The 14732-nt window shown below is 37.5% G+C and overlaps 1 pseudogene; it reads left to right on the forward strand.

The window, feature by feature from the left end:
* Positions 1-11220, forward strand: part of LOC109083398 — a 53559-nt pseudogene extending 42339 nt beyond the window's left edge.
* Positions 11221-14732: the final 3512 nt, after the last annotated feature.

Below are 14732 nucleotides of genomic sequence, written 5' to 3' on the forward strand. Positions count from 1 at the left end.
GTGGGGTACATACTGTACGGAGGGAGAGAAGGGGGGCTGAGAAAAGAAAAGGGAGAGTCCAGACTTAATGTGCCAGAACTTGTGCACTACTCTGCTCCTCACTTCCTGAGAGAGAGTAAATGGAAGATCACTTGTCAAGCTGTCATGTAGCAGGAGAGCCTTACCTGAGGCTGACGAGCCAGCGTCTCTCTGCTAAGAGCAGGCCATTCACATAACCCTGAAACAATCAAGTCAGGGCTTGAAACTGGAGAAATGCTGTGTTTCAGTGTGACGTGGGGAAATAAAGGACTGTAGGGAAAAGAAATGTCTCTCGCTCTCCTCTCCCTCGCTCTTTCTCTCTGTTGTCTAAGGTTTTTTTTGTCATCGGGCCAGTACCTAAGTGTTCAAAGCTCTGACAAGCCGTAACACTTTGATATTTTTCCCAGGCTTCAAAAAGAGCACGGCAACAATGGACTTGTGACTGCAGGCTGCCAAAGGTAGCCAAGACAATATTAGTTGTCTCATCTTCTTTATGTTGTTGGCACCAGACTAGGACTATTTTACAGGGTGGAGGTAGGTGTTTCGGAAGGAAGCTCGACCTGTTAGTGGTATCTCAGGCGGGTTGTTTAAGGCCTGAGGAAGTGCTCTGGTTTACATGGGTTTTGCTCTTTTGATACAGGTAAAGGTGAGGCCAGCGCTGAGTCATCTGTACAGGTGGTCTACACTGAAATGAGGGAGCCGTGAGTCATGTAATGAAGTAAAATATGCCAGAACAAAGTAAAAAGAAGCACGTATAACTTTGATCAATGTGTATTGGGTTTTTTTCATGTGGTATTGCTTCACCCATAATAAGTGTAGTATCTTTTTCATTAATATAGTTTTTGGTTAACCCTTGCTTTGATGACTCTATTTACAGTACCGTTTGGAATAATTACGACTTTTTAAAAATGTTTTTGAAAGAAGTCTCTTTTGCTCATCAATTCTGCATTTATTTGATTAAAAAAAGTGTTATTGTGTAATATTACAATTCAGAAGAACTGTTTTCTATTTTAAAGGAATAGTTTACCTAAAAGCTACTAATGTTAAACAAAAAGGTTATACTAACACAACATTTAAAAAATAAAATAATAATAAACTACTATGTCATATGTGATATCATTTTCAGAGATCGTGCAGACAGGAGAGAATAACGCGTGTTCATTTCTTCACTTCGTGAAACATAACTCTAACCAACACAGTGTACACAGCTGCAGCGCTGCTACATCTAATAGGTGCGGTCCTGATCTAATTTTGCAGGCTGTATTTTTTTCTCACTGTAACATGTATTGTTTGAGGCAATGTTAGCCAGCGGCAGATTAGCACCTCCTTAACAAGGCAAATATGATCTGTGTGCACCTCCACAAAGGAAACACTGAAGTTCTCTATTTTATAGATGCAAAGGAAATGGACACTCTGTTAGAATCTATGAGTTATATAGAGCAGGTGAGTGAAGAAGTGTCTTCAGGTTTTCTTTTCTTTTCAAGACAACATACAGTAGTGTCAAGATGTGCATTCTGGGCTTTTCCCCCAAAGGGTCTGTGTCAACTAATTAGGACACTCCTGAGGTAAATTTAGACATTGGTTCACTCAATTCATAAACCAGGCTAAATGCGACACTTTATATTATTATTATTATTTTATTATTCTTTTTTTTATGAATTTCTGTAAGTATACTTTCTCTTGGCCACAAAACAGTTTCCATGTTTATTTCCCAAGATAAAAGATACAGTTAATTGAACACAAGTTGATGTAAGTTGGCACAATGGAAAATTACCCCTACGCAGCCTGAATAATGTATATTTTGAATTATTATTTTTAATTTCATTTTCAATTTCACTACGCCAACGAAACACGTGACAACTGATATTTAAAAATAAATAATTACAATTGTTTCTAAAATTACAGTTCAACCTTTTAATAAATATTAGTCCTTTCTATGTCTTCCTTTATATCCCCAAAAGATAAAAATAAATAAATAAATAAAATTAATGATGATTTCAGGATTTCAGAAAACTCTGATTTATAACTTATAAACAGTACATAGCCATTTCTGGAAGAAAAATATTTGTCTAACTGAACTCTTTCTCAAAATTTCATAGTTACTGAGCAGCTAGCTCCGGTCTTCCTTATAGCAGTTGCTGCTCTATGTCAGTTTGGCTAAAATGCAACAAAATGTCCATTACTGTCAGCAGTACCACTGTAGGGTCAAAACAGTTTGAGGCAGCTGTCATTTATAATATACGCAATGTAAAAAACGTAGAATGGGAGTCGATGAAAGCCCTTAAATCTTCCCATTAACACATGGGTCCACCCATAAAGACTTGACTGGGGTTGAGCTGCACAGGTTATCTTTGTTCCACATTACATGAATCCAGCCCCCGACTGGCTGAATTCTTTAAGGCTCAGCTATAATTACGCTAGATTTCCTCCACCGTCCTTCAGATTCCCGAGCCACAGGAGAAACGATCTAACAATCTGGTATTTTTAATTTCGGAGCTGAAACAAGACATTCACTCTGAAGAAAATCGCACCTTCCTTTGGGAGGCTCGGCCTTTGGCAGCCGACTTTAAAGCTCGACGGCGAGCGTGCGGTAGCTGAGTTCGGTCTCTCAGCAGATGGAAATGATGGTGCTGTGATTATGGCTACAGACTGAAGTCAGACACAATTAGCCACCGACAGATGGAAGTCTTCACGTTAGAAACCTCCCTTGCCCCCCACCCCCCCCATAAGCCCTCAAGAGAGTGTCTGGAGGAAAAAAAGGCAAACATTGGCATGCAGAAGTCATGTAGGCCATACATACTCTGTAATTTTTACGTAGTTTGGAAACATACACAAATGTAAATGTAGCCCTCTGATTTTAAGCGTGTTCAAGGCTGCTGAATGAAAAGAATGTAAATCATGTATGATTTAGGTTTCTGAGTCACATCATCCTGCATACAGCTCAACTAAACAGTGTAGTAATTAAAGGGATGATTCACCCCCTAAAAAATAAAATTCTGTCATCAAGCATTTACCTTTATCCCAAAGCCACAAGAGGGACACAAACGAAGACATTTTGTAAGCTGTATTGGTTGCTTATGTTCATGAGATTACTATAGCCAGATCTTTTTGGGTTGATTCAGTTCACAGATTCAGACTAAATGATTCATTTACAAATCAAACTGATCCAGTTCTTAAGGTCAACTCACTGATTAATTTATCCGGTCATTATGGTTAAAAGTTCACGGGAGAAAAATATTATCATTGAATAATGACCTACATTTTTTTTTTTTTTTTTTTTTTTTTTTTTACACAAAGCTATCGTATGGCTTCAGAAGACTTGGAATATTACCTACTACTTATGGACAACTTTTAAGATACTGTTATGTTGCTTTTGATGTCATTTTGTCATTTATCAGAATTGATCTGAGAATATGTAATACATTTCAATTTAGTTATTAGTAATTTAGTTGAGGTAGCAAACAAAATGCAGAATTGCTATTGAATGAGTTTAAGGATGTTTTAAAAATTAACAGAACGTATCATTTTAACGTGTAACAGTATTGCAGTCCAACTTTTAAATCCAGAGCGAGAATTTTGCTCAATACTGCAGCAAAGTATTCCAATTGTCTCCTTTTGTGTTGCACATGCAAAGAAAAATGATGCTTTTAACTTTTTTTTGGTGAAGTATAAAGACTAAGTGTTTTATGATGCATGGGAATATTGCATGAATCTGTGATTTCTACAACAACAAATTACAATTTCAAAACATTTTTTAGCATTTAGTTGGTTTTGGCACTTGAACTGAACCGAAGAGAAAAGATGTATTTTGGCAGATGATGAATTCACTGATTAAATATCAAATCCACCCCCGCTCTCAAAACACTGTGAGCTAGTGTTTACACAACAGTCGGCATCTGAGATTCATTAGCATAAAATCAGGAGTACAGGAACAGGAAACAAAATCTTTCAGTATCTTCTACCCCCCACTGTCATAACACATTACCCTTTTGCCCGAGAGGTGGTCCACTTTTTGTGAAGAATGTATAGCCACTGGTAGAAAGGAAACTAAAATGTTTTTGTTTTGTATTTGTTGTTTTTCGTTCTCAATCATTCTCTAGCCATTCTACACATTCCCTTGTTTCTCTGTCTAGGCCATGACTCTCTCATACACTCTCATATTTCAAAAAAAGAGGCCCGGTCTCACTCGGTAGTGATGAGAAACTCCTACGCGCTCGCCGTTTGCCTTTGATAAGCAATCAGAGCCTGTAACACACATTATGGGCTGAGACGTTGCTTCATAGTAGATTCACTCCCAAATCTGAAATGATGTTTTAAAATTGTCGCTGGAGGCTATGTAATGCTGGGAGAGTGTGCCAGACTCCTCAGCCTGTCTTCTCCTGCTTTTCTTCCATTCTTTGCCTTGCTGGCAAAAAAGCAGAGGCCAGAAGCCCAGACTGTGTGTGTGTGTGTGTGTGTGGCAGCACAGGAACATGTGCTGTCTGCTCCCCGTGCAGCCAGAGGTGACACGCGGGTCCTCGCCATATGCTGTCATTCCTCAGTGTCCCTCAGCCTTGACGCTGAATTAATTTATTAGAAGTTTTTTCGCTGTGCCATTGCTACCTAAAAAGCCTTCTCCTCTTCACCGGAGGCTTGTCACACAGATGCTGATGTATTTTCCCTCTCCGTTGCCAGGTTTTATGATGGAAACCGATACAACAGTGTGATAGAGTTTCGGGATAAATTATTCACGCTTTAAACGCACTCTGCCTGGCTTTCTTGGAGGACATCCATTTTACAAAAGCTTCTTCCCTCCACCCCCCACAAAACCAGCCCACAGTCCTTTTAATTGATCTGCTCCTCCGATGACTCACGTGCATGGGACTGCACGGGGACTTTTTTTAATGTATATCTGGGTTTGGACCAAGGTTTTGCATCACTCAGAATAGAATTTAGAATGCAATTTAAATTTCAAATAAATCCCTGAATTTGAATATTGAATTTGAAATGAGGAAGCAAACAAATGAACAAACTTTAAAAACCTTCAACAACTTTGTTTGAATGTTTTTATAATTTAAAAAGCTGAAAAAGTTTGATTTGGGCAAACTTTGAAAGGCTTGACAAACCTTGTTTGAAACTTTTTAAAATGTAAAAAGCTGAAAAAGTTTAGTTAGATATGCACACTGCTGTTTAAAAGTTTGGGCTGAGTAAGACTTTTAATATTTTTTAAAGAAGTCTCTTATGCTCATCAAGGCTGCATTTATTTGATCTAAAAGAAAAAAGAGTGACTGTAAAAATGTGAAATATTGCAATTTAAAATAACAGGTTTATATTTTAATATACTTTAAAATATAATTAGCAGCTCCTTTCATGCAAAGCTGAATTTTCATCAGCCATTACTGCAGTCTTCTGTGTCACATGATCCTTCAGAAATCATTCTAATATTCTGATTTGATACTCCGTTATTATCAATGTTGAAAAAAGTTGTGGAACATGTGATATTCTTTGGTGATTAAAAGGTTAAAAAGAACAACATTTATTCAAAATGGAAATCTTTTTCTAACTTTACTTTTCACTTTTAAGCAATTTAAACACATAAAATTATTAATTTCTTTTAAAAAATGTACTGGCCTCAAATTGTTTGAACATTATATATTGTTACAAAGGATTTCTATTGTGATTTTTTTTTTTTTTTTTAATGTATCAAATAATCCTGAAAAAAAAAATATTATGCAACAATAACTATTTTTAGAATTGATAAATCGCCTTATTAGAATGATTTCTGAAGGATCATGTGACTCTAAAGACTGGAGTAATGATACTGAAAATTCAGTTTTGTTTACAGAAATAAATTATATTTTACTTTTTTGTATAATCATCATGTTTTATTAAAATAGAACAACATTATTTTAAATTGTAATAATAAATCCCAAACTTTGAACAGCAGTGTACATATATACTGTAAATACATACATACATAAGAGCTGAAAGGGAGCAAATTGATCAATTCTAAATTTTGTAGACAGAACCCTGCTCTGGAGACACTACTCTACAGCACCATATACCCAATGCGACATATTCTCTGAAATAAAAAAAGGAAGGACTGTTTATTGATAGTCTGGGCCATTTTTCATCCTCAACTCTAATGCCAATACCATCTGCCTGGATGAATACTTAATTTAAAAGAATTTTGGCCTTAGTAGTTGGGACTTGCTCCCTAGGACACCGAAAAAAAAATAGCTTTTTCTTCTTCTCTTCTTAATACCTGTTGAAGCTATAAAGAAAAGCATGAGGCAGTGAAATAATGGACTTAGCTATGGGCGACCAGTGGTGAGCGGCTTTCATATTACATCGAACATCTGCAAAGATGGTTTGCAGCAAGGAGGGCCGATTGGATTTTTAATGTTATTGCCAGTCTGTTATTGGCTGTCCGTCCGGGAGCGTAAGGTGGCAGTTCATACAGCATTTTTTTCTTGTCAGATGGCTTGGACGTAAAAGAGTGAATTTTGTACATTACTGTCAGTCGCGCCCCTCGTTGGATCCTTGCCCCAGAGTAGGATATTTCTTTAAACAAACATTGGGGGAAAGGTAAAGCAGACATTTTGGAAAAAAGTCAGGGGAAGATAAGTGATGCATCTACCAGTATGCAGGGAGAAATAAACAGAGGGCTCTTTTAATGTGGTTATGCTGAAGGGAGAGCCGGCCCTCATCTGCCAGAGATCTGTGTGTGAACCGCACATAAAAGAACATCAGATGGGAGTTTTTTATGACTTAAATAAATCAGGAATTTTGATTGTTGATGAATTTGGAGTAATGGCTGTTGGAAATTGTCTGGGTGCTTTGCAAAGCTCAACCTTGTGCATATTTTTGTCTGTTATTTGGTTCATGTGACCACTTTTGGTGACGATGAAGTGAGAAGTTGACTGATTCTGTGAAGTACAATTTGCCAGGAAGAAACCTGATTTCCATGCAAGTAGACAATATTAGTATTGTATCATCATGACGATTAACACTAGTACCTGTAACACTGACTTGGCTCTAGGTTTTTATTATTATTATGGTGTTAGAGCTGGCAAACACACAAGCATGCAAACTACTCACTATTATTTTTAGCCAGCCAAGTGGAGATGATTGTCTGGTTTTTGAGATGTGGTATTTGCTGCTGAACATTGTGACATTTTGACTTGGGTATAAGCTCCTGTATAATTTTGTGTTTTATATAATTACTATTATTATTATTTTGATAATGTAATGTAATGCATTTAATGAACATACAATCATTACAGTTCTTCTTACACTGCATTTCAAACAATTTTCTTGCTGTATTAGCTTTCTTGCAATTCTATGTACTATAAAAAAATAAATGTTAGCATTTTGTCTTTAGGCTTTCTGTTTCTGGTGCATTATTTTTAAAGTATAATTAAAGTATATAAAGTTTTCCCCAACAGAGTTCAGAATTCAGAATTAACTGACTCCTTTGCAATTTATCAGCTGATTCTTAATTTAATTGATCACACCACACAGGAAGTTTAATCAGAATGACAGGAAATGGGGGAAATGGTCTATAAAACCATCAAACTTAAAGACTTTTAAAAAACTTTTTTAGTTTTAAGGGCTGTCTTGTAAACTTTCAAAGTTTGTTTTGTCAAATGTTCTCTTTTTATTATTTTATTATTTGATAAAATGTACACTTATTGGAGTTATATTACTTTATTTGAACTCAAATCATTAATATATTTTTTTAAATGCATTGTTACTTTGAATCTAAATTCTAATTTTTCTTTGCTGCCTTAATTAAAATTCAGAAATCAAAAAAAAATTTAATCATGACATAATTATACTTTCAGGATGTGAACTTGTCAATGACAAATTGAACCCTTCTCATTTTTATCACTTTATCTTATGTTTTGTTATGTTTTTCAGTAGGGGATGGTCTTAAAACGTCATGATTTTGATGATTTTCATGGTAGATGGTTGTTCCGCGTTGCAAATGGCAGACGTGTTGAGAGCAGCCGGGGCCCCCTGCTGCAGACTTGTATGTTTTGGCATGTGTTGGGTCTCATATGCATTGTTGCTGCACACACAGTTTGGAGGGTATCTGAAACCCCACATTTCCAATATACAGAATTTGAGGGATGGAAAATCCCTCTCTTTCTCTCAACCCTGTGGCAGGGTCTTCCCAACACCACGGCTTCAGTAATAAGGCCACAAGAAATGATGCGGTGTAGCGGTAGACCAAGAGGGGCCAGGCGAGACGCAGGAATCCCAGGGCACATTCATCACCATTCTTTACTCCGGTCCAAAATGCGCTGGCTTCACATCAAAGCCATAACTAGTTTCCATTCAACTCACAAGCTGTGGATAAAAGCCACTCTTCATGCTGTCTGTCTCCGGATCTTAACATGACTGAACAAATAACCGTTACTTTTTGGGGGGCAGCATAGATTTGTCTTCTGCAGATATCTGGACGTTTCTGTTTTGTGTTTAACTACTGCGCTCAGTTTAATTTCGTACTAAAGTTTTTTACAGGAAGAGTTTATTTGCTCATGGTTTGCCGTATCTGTGCGAGTGACTGAGTTGTGTACAATTTGTACTGCCATTACAAACTTGGAGAGGACATTTTTCTTGAGTCATGAGCAGAGTGGTTATGAACAAAAAATAAATACTCATCAATGTTAATGCGCCACACGTTCAGGAAGGCATTTGCAAACATAGTTTATGGCACTTTCCAAGAATAAGGCCTGAAAGTCTGTTAAAAAAACTGCTTTTTTTTTTGTTGTATTTTGTTCAACAAATGTTTAGTGAAAGGGGGTAACCTTTATGTTGTATTTTCTAATAATATTGTATGATGTTAAAAAAAATGAAGTTTGGTTTTTAAAAAGTTTTTTTTTTGTGATTTTCTTGAAATAGTAATTAACAAACATAAACAATTAGATAGATGCTAAATATATATATATATATAAATATATATATATATATATATATATATTATATATATATATATATATAAAACTCAGTAAATACAAGATGTCAAATACAGCACAAAATAATTATTTCCTCAAAGAAACAACAATGAAACAATTGCCAGAAATAGAGCAACCACAGGACGGTATATCACCAGTCAGTGATCAAATGACATTGCCCCCAACATTCTTCTTAATATTAAAAAGTTCATATGGACTCAAACACAGCTCTTAAAAAAGATTCAAACATTCACTGATGCTCCAGAAGGAAACACGATGCACTGAGAGCCGGGGGGTTAAAATTTTTGAACAGGATGAAGATGTCCAAATTTTTCTTATTTTGTAGAAAATATCTATCTTTTTTCCCCACATTTAGTACTGCCCTTCAGAAGCAACAGAAGATACTTGTATGTTTCCTTGAAAACAAATTAAGTACAGTTTACCTTGATCTTCAAATTAATGCATGGTGTTTCCTTCTGGAGCATCGTGGGTAGTTTAACTGTTCAGAAAGGTGCTCACAAAACAAAGAAGGACGAGCAGTGGGTAGCTTAACAATTAAGAAAAGAGAACAAAAAACATCTGGAAAGGGTTCAAATATGCAAAAGATGCTGAAAAAAACTGAAGGATCTGTAGGACATGGAGGATTTTTCAGTGCTCAGTTTAACTGTTCAGAACACATTAATCATTCACAATATTCACAATAATTTCAGCTACTTTGTTGTCTTGTGGACTATATGTAAACATCTTTTATGCAAAATATATTACTCAGGACAGTACTAAAAATATTATTATTATAATAACATGCATTTTTGTATGATCTCTTTTATTTTGTTAAAATTATTCACATTCTCACAGATTTCTGCAAGGCGTTTCCAAACTTTCACATGCCACTGTATATAACATACATGAAATCACCCTGTAGCAGATCTTTACAGGTGGAGTTGGGGGATGAGGAGGGTTGAACCAGCCAAGTATTTAAATGTTGAGCAACCTGCACCATCTAGAGTTTCATTACAGAACATTTTGATATTTCATACATTTAATGTTGAAAAGAACAAAACGCAGAATGGCTCAATTAATGACTGTATTCAAACAGGTTTCCCATTGTTTTTCATTTGTCAGCCAAAAACAGACAGCCCTGCCTTATTCTCATGCTATTGGTTGAGCCATTGTTGCTATGTGTGGCTGGTTGGAATTCTCAAACAAACAGAGGAGTGTTTTGATAACACCACAGAGTCAAATTCTACAACATGTTCTTAAGTATATCTGACTTTTCCACACAGGCTCAGAACATGAGGCAGTAATGCCACTCTCACACCCTCCAGCACTTAAACCTCATTCCAACAGCCCACGTTCATAAGCCACTACACAGGCATGATAGACAGGATGGTGTATATGCAGAAAGAGGAGGGGGGCGGTAGGGGATAATGCTTAATCTGCAGTCTCTAGTGCCCCCAGCTCCAGCTGGCACTGCGCAGGGCTGGCATGACAAAATGTGACAGAAGATCCGGAGGCGAGGGACTGGGGGAATCCCGTAACAATAATGCGGATGGTGAGGGCTAAGGCCCAGATTAAATCAGAGCCATCGCCCACCTGCCAAGTAGAAAATTACAGGGCATAGCCACAAACTCTCGCTCTCTTTTTCCATCTGGGCTTAAGCCCATGTGCTGCTAAACCCAGCTACGCTGCAACTTCCAGTCATAGGTGTTTAGTGCCTCTGGACTTGCCATCGGACAGCATTCAAGTTTTCTGAGTTTGTTCATTCCTTGTGTGCCTATAAAAAACGCTAAAAAGCAGCTGTTGTTGTGTCAGCCCAGGGGGCAAGAAAAGTACAACGCAGTTAGCACTGAAATATAACTGCCATTTGTTGAAAATAGCCGTACAAAAACCAGTTTCCCAGCAGCGTTTCACGGCCGTGAGCGTTTCAATTACACGCAATCAGCCCGTGATCAGAGATGTATTAACTATCTGATTTATTTTTCTGCGAACAAAGCTCTTGCCAAAGGGAATCTAGCATTTGTTTTCCTGCAGTGCTATGCTAACTCCAGAGGCATGCTGCAGTCTCTCTACATGATCTCTGATTTGCCTAAATGAGGTTTGTTGAGATTTACTGTGGGTGATTATAATGATGGTTTGTGTCATATTGCAGCAATCAGAAGGGGGAAGCTTGGCCTGGGAGTCGACGGTGTCAGAACAGGGCAGTGGATACGGCCTGATTTTAGCCAGAGCTCGAATGCACCAAGCGAGGCCCCTCTGCTAACTACGCACAATCAAAGAACGGGTTCCTTAAGCCAATCACCCTCCCCATGAGGCTGACGAGCAAGGTCGCTTTGTTTAGATAGAGCCTGGCTATGTGAGAAGCTCAAATTAAAATTTTATATCAAATCACTGGAGGCCCAACCGTTTCCACACAACTGCTAAAATTCACATGTTCCAATCCGGCATCATGAACTGTGGGCAGGTTCTGATTCAATTTTCACTGTCATTGCATTATGTTACATCATTTTTGGTGAGTTTGTGAGGAGAAATTGAGATTTTTCATGTTTTAAGTAGCGCATATTTCTGCTTTCTATAGGTTGATGCTAATATCCTCCTGTTTTTCACTGTTCCTGATATTTGAAACATCAGTCTATGTCAATATACGCTGATGACTGGAATATTTACATGTTTATGCTCAGAATTTCCATCTGTTGTTTCTGGAACAATCAGAATCGCTCAGAGAGACAGAGGGAATTGCTGCAACTCGTGCTCAGCTTGGGTTTTGGTGATTTGAAGCTGGTCTTGATTATCCGCAGCTCAAGTGGAAAAAAATGAAATGTTTTGGTTTTCTTCAAGGCCTTGTTGCTGTTGTGTTGGGCCCACTGGATCTGTGGTACCCTTCAAAGTGCCTGTTTTCCACTGTTCGTGGTCTGTTTTCACTGAGGTTCACACAGCATGGGCATATTAGCACAGTGAGGTCTACCCCATCCAACACAACACACAGATCCAGCAAGCCTGGCTGTAATAGTCATTTTTTAGGAGATGTTATTATATGGGCAGTTCACTTTATTCACAAGCACACAATGCACACAAAAAAACAAATGAACAGAGAGTCATTTTCATCATTCCTTAATTATTAATTTTTGCTACTAACAAATTTTGATGCATGGATTTCATTGTAGAATATATATCAACATTGATATAAATACAATATACAATAGTATAATTTATATCAATTTTAAGAAAAGGTAATGGTATAATTTCCACCACATTGCTGCCTTTCGTACAACTGCATATAACTGAACTGAATGAACTTTACACTGCTACTGATCTGAATTGAACCAACGCTAACTTGAGCTAAATTATGACATTGCTTAGCTGTTTTACAGTGGAATATGAATTGTCTCCATAGTTTGAGTATCATCATTGATTCTGTTAAGCTCTGTGAAGCTGCTTTGACACAATCTGTATTGTACACAGCACTCTAGAAATAAAAGTGATTTGACCTGATGACTTCAAAAGCTATTGTTCTTCCTGTTTACCAAAGAGGCAACAGTATCAGTGAAAATCTTGAGATAAAATTATAAATCTAGAATACTATATTTAATAACAGAGCATTTTAAAACCTCATTTCCACCGCAGAATGCTATAAAACACAATACATAATTTGAGATGTAGTGCAAATGATCTTTACTTTCAGAAAATGACAGTTCTCCTGTGAAAAATGTGTTTTAAGAGAAGTCCACAGGGCCAAAAGTAGCAATTTTATACCACAGCAAGCCAAAAGCTGGTTCTTTTGTCATCAGTGAAAATGTCAAAGACAAAAATATTTGACACAAAAGTCCTTCGAATTGCTTCCAGACAGATGAGGTGTCGTAAACATTACCTCAAGGTGTTACATAGTTCAAAAGACACAGACGTTTTGGCACACGTTCGCAGCTTACAATATATGTATCTTCAGGCAAGATACACTATATTATATGCAAGTGTTCCCAAAAAATAACAAATGGACCCTGTCCCATTTAAGAACGGAATCAAAATATTAGTTTTTTTTTTCTTTGGTGGAAAGTAAAGAGTAGTCTCTGGGGGTCTGAATGGCTGCAGTAAGAGAGGTGATATTGATGGCTAAGAGGGGAGAGAGGCCAGATGAAAGTGCTGCCACGGTCCCCTTAAGATGGAGCTTGAGACATGGACTGGAGCGGTCGGTTTTTGTTGCGGCTTAGGTTTCCCTCTGGGCCGGAAGTGGTGCTTTTCCCCTGGCGAGAAGCTTTTCCCCTGCAAAATAAAGAAATCATTACTTAGATGACAGCTCCTCCACCAGCTCAGGCCTCTGGGGAACGCAACTCCGAGAACTGCCACTACTGATTAGGTAGCTTTGCTTTGGGCCAACATCACATCTAGCCGAAAATAAACACCATAGTATGTCGCATCACTCTATTATTTTTCCCATTCTGTTCCTTGCATTTTCCTCAATCCCACCACATCACCACATCCAGGCGGTATATTGGAATGGGTGACCTTACTTGGATTGACATTTGAACCCCAAATAATTAGGAAAATGATCCGGGCTCAATGATGTTGACCCTCTGCGATCGTGGCGTGTGGCGTCCTACAGTCCTGCTGGGTCAGTTCCGACTGATTTCAGGCCAGCGTCACTCTCCAACAATTCCGTCCCAAAATCATCTCCACTGTCTGCCAGACGACCACCGCCAAAGAGCCTGTGGACTTTAGAGAGCTTTACGTCTCCTTTCTGAAAAACCATCAGAGATTGGCCCGAGATCACAAGTTGACCCGAGAGTAATGATTACCATGGAGAATAGACAGTCTGAATCTGATCCCGGACTCTAGTCTGGGTTTAAAGGCTCCTGGAGAGATGAATTGTTGATGCCCTTCAAGACAATAATGTCGTCCTTATATTTTTACTGTCTAAGAAGTGGATTCTCCTCAGTCAAAAGGGTGCATTGTTACAGATTGCTCTCTGATATCCTAGACAAGAAGTTGCATATTTTTGAATATTGGTGACTTGGGTTACTGAAGCAGTGTATATCACTAAATCGTTGCAATAATTTATATGCCTACAGTCCACACTGATTCTACAGACAGACAGACACACACACACACACACACACACACACACAAACGCATGTGTTGGTGGTTTATTGGGACTCTCCATCTGTGTAATTGTTATTATACTTTAATTTTTTTTTTTTGTTATATATTCCCCTACGCTAACTTAAACCTAGCCCTCACAGAAAACTCCATGTAGTATGTTTATTTAAGACTTTTGAATTACGGGGACACAGTATCCTTATAAACCACCTTCACATTGTGATACCTACCTATGTCATTATACAAATTTGTGTCCTCATAAACCACCTAAACCAGTGCATGTATAAACACTTAAAGTGATAGTTTACCTAAAAATACAAATATACAAATTCATTATTTATTCAATATCATACCTCATCATACAAATCTGTATACTTTCAGAATCATCATGTAACTCTAGCTATATAGCATTGATTCATAGTGACCAGGGGCTGTAAAAAATACATTTTGTATTAGATTTTTGTAGACCAATGCATAAAAAGTGGCAGATGGGCTGAATAAAAATGTATTTTCACTTAAACATAAAAAATTAATCATAATATAAATTCTGTCAGGAACAGATACATTATAACCATTCACAGAAATGTAAATGTTTATTGCACTTAATGTGCTGCCTCAGAAGCCTATGTGAGATCTATAGAAGCTTGTTTCCAGCATTGAATAAATAATAAAAAAGGGCAACTG

Source organism: Cyprinus carpio, unplaced genomic scaffold (assembly GCF_018340385.1).
Source record: "Cyprinus carpio isolate SPL01 unplaced genomic scaffold, ASM1834038v1 S000006820, whole genome shotgun sequence".
Lineage (NCBI taxonomy): Eukaryota > Metazoa > Chordata > Actinopteri > Cypriniformes > Cyprinidae > Cyprinus > Cyprinus carpio.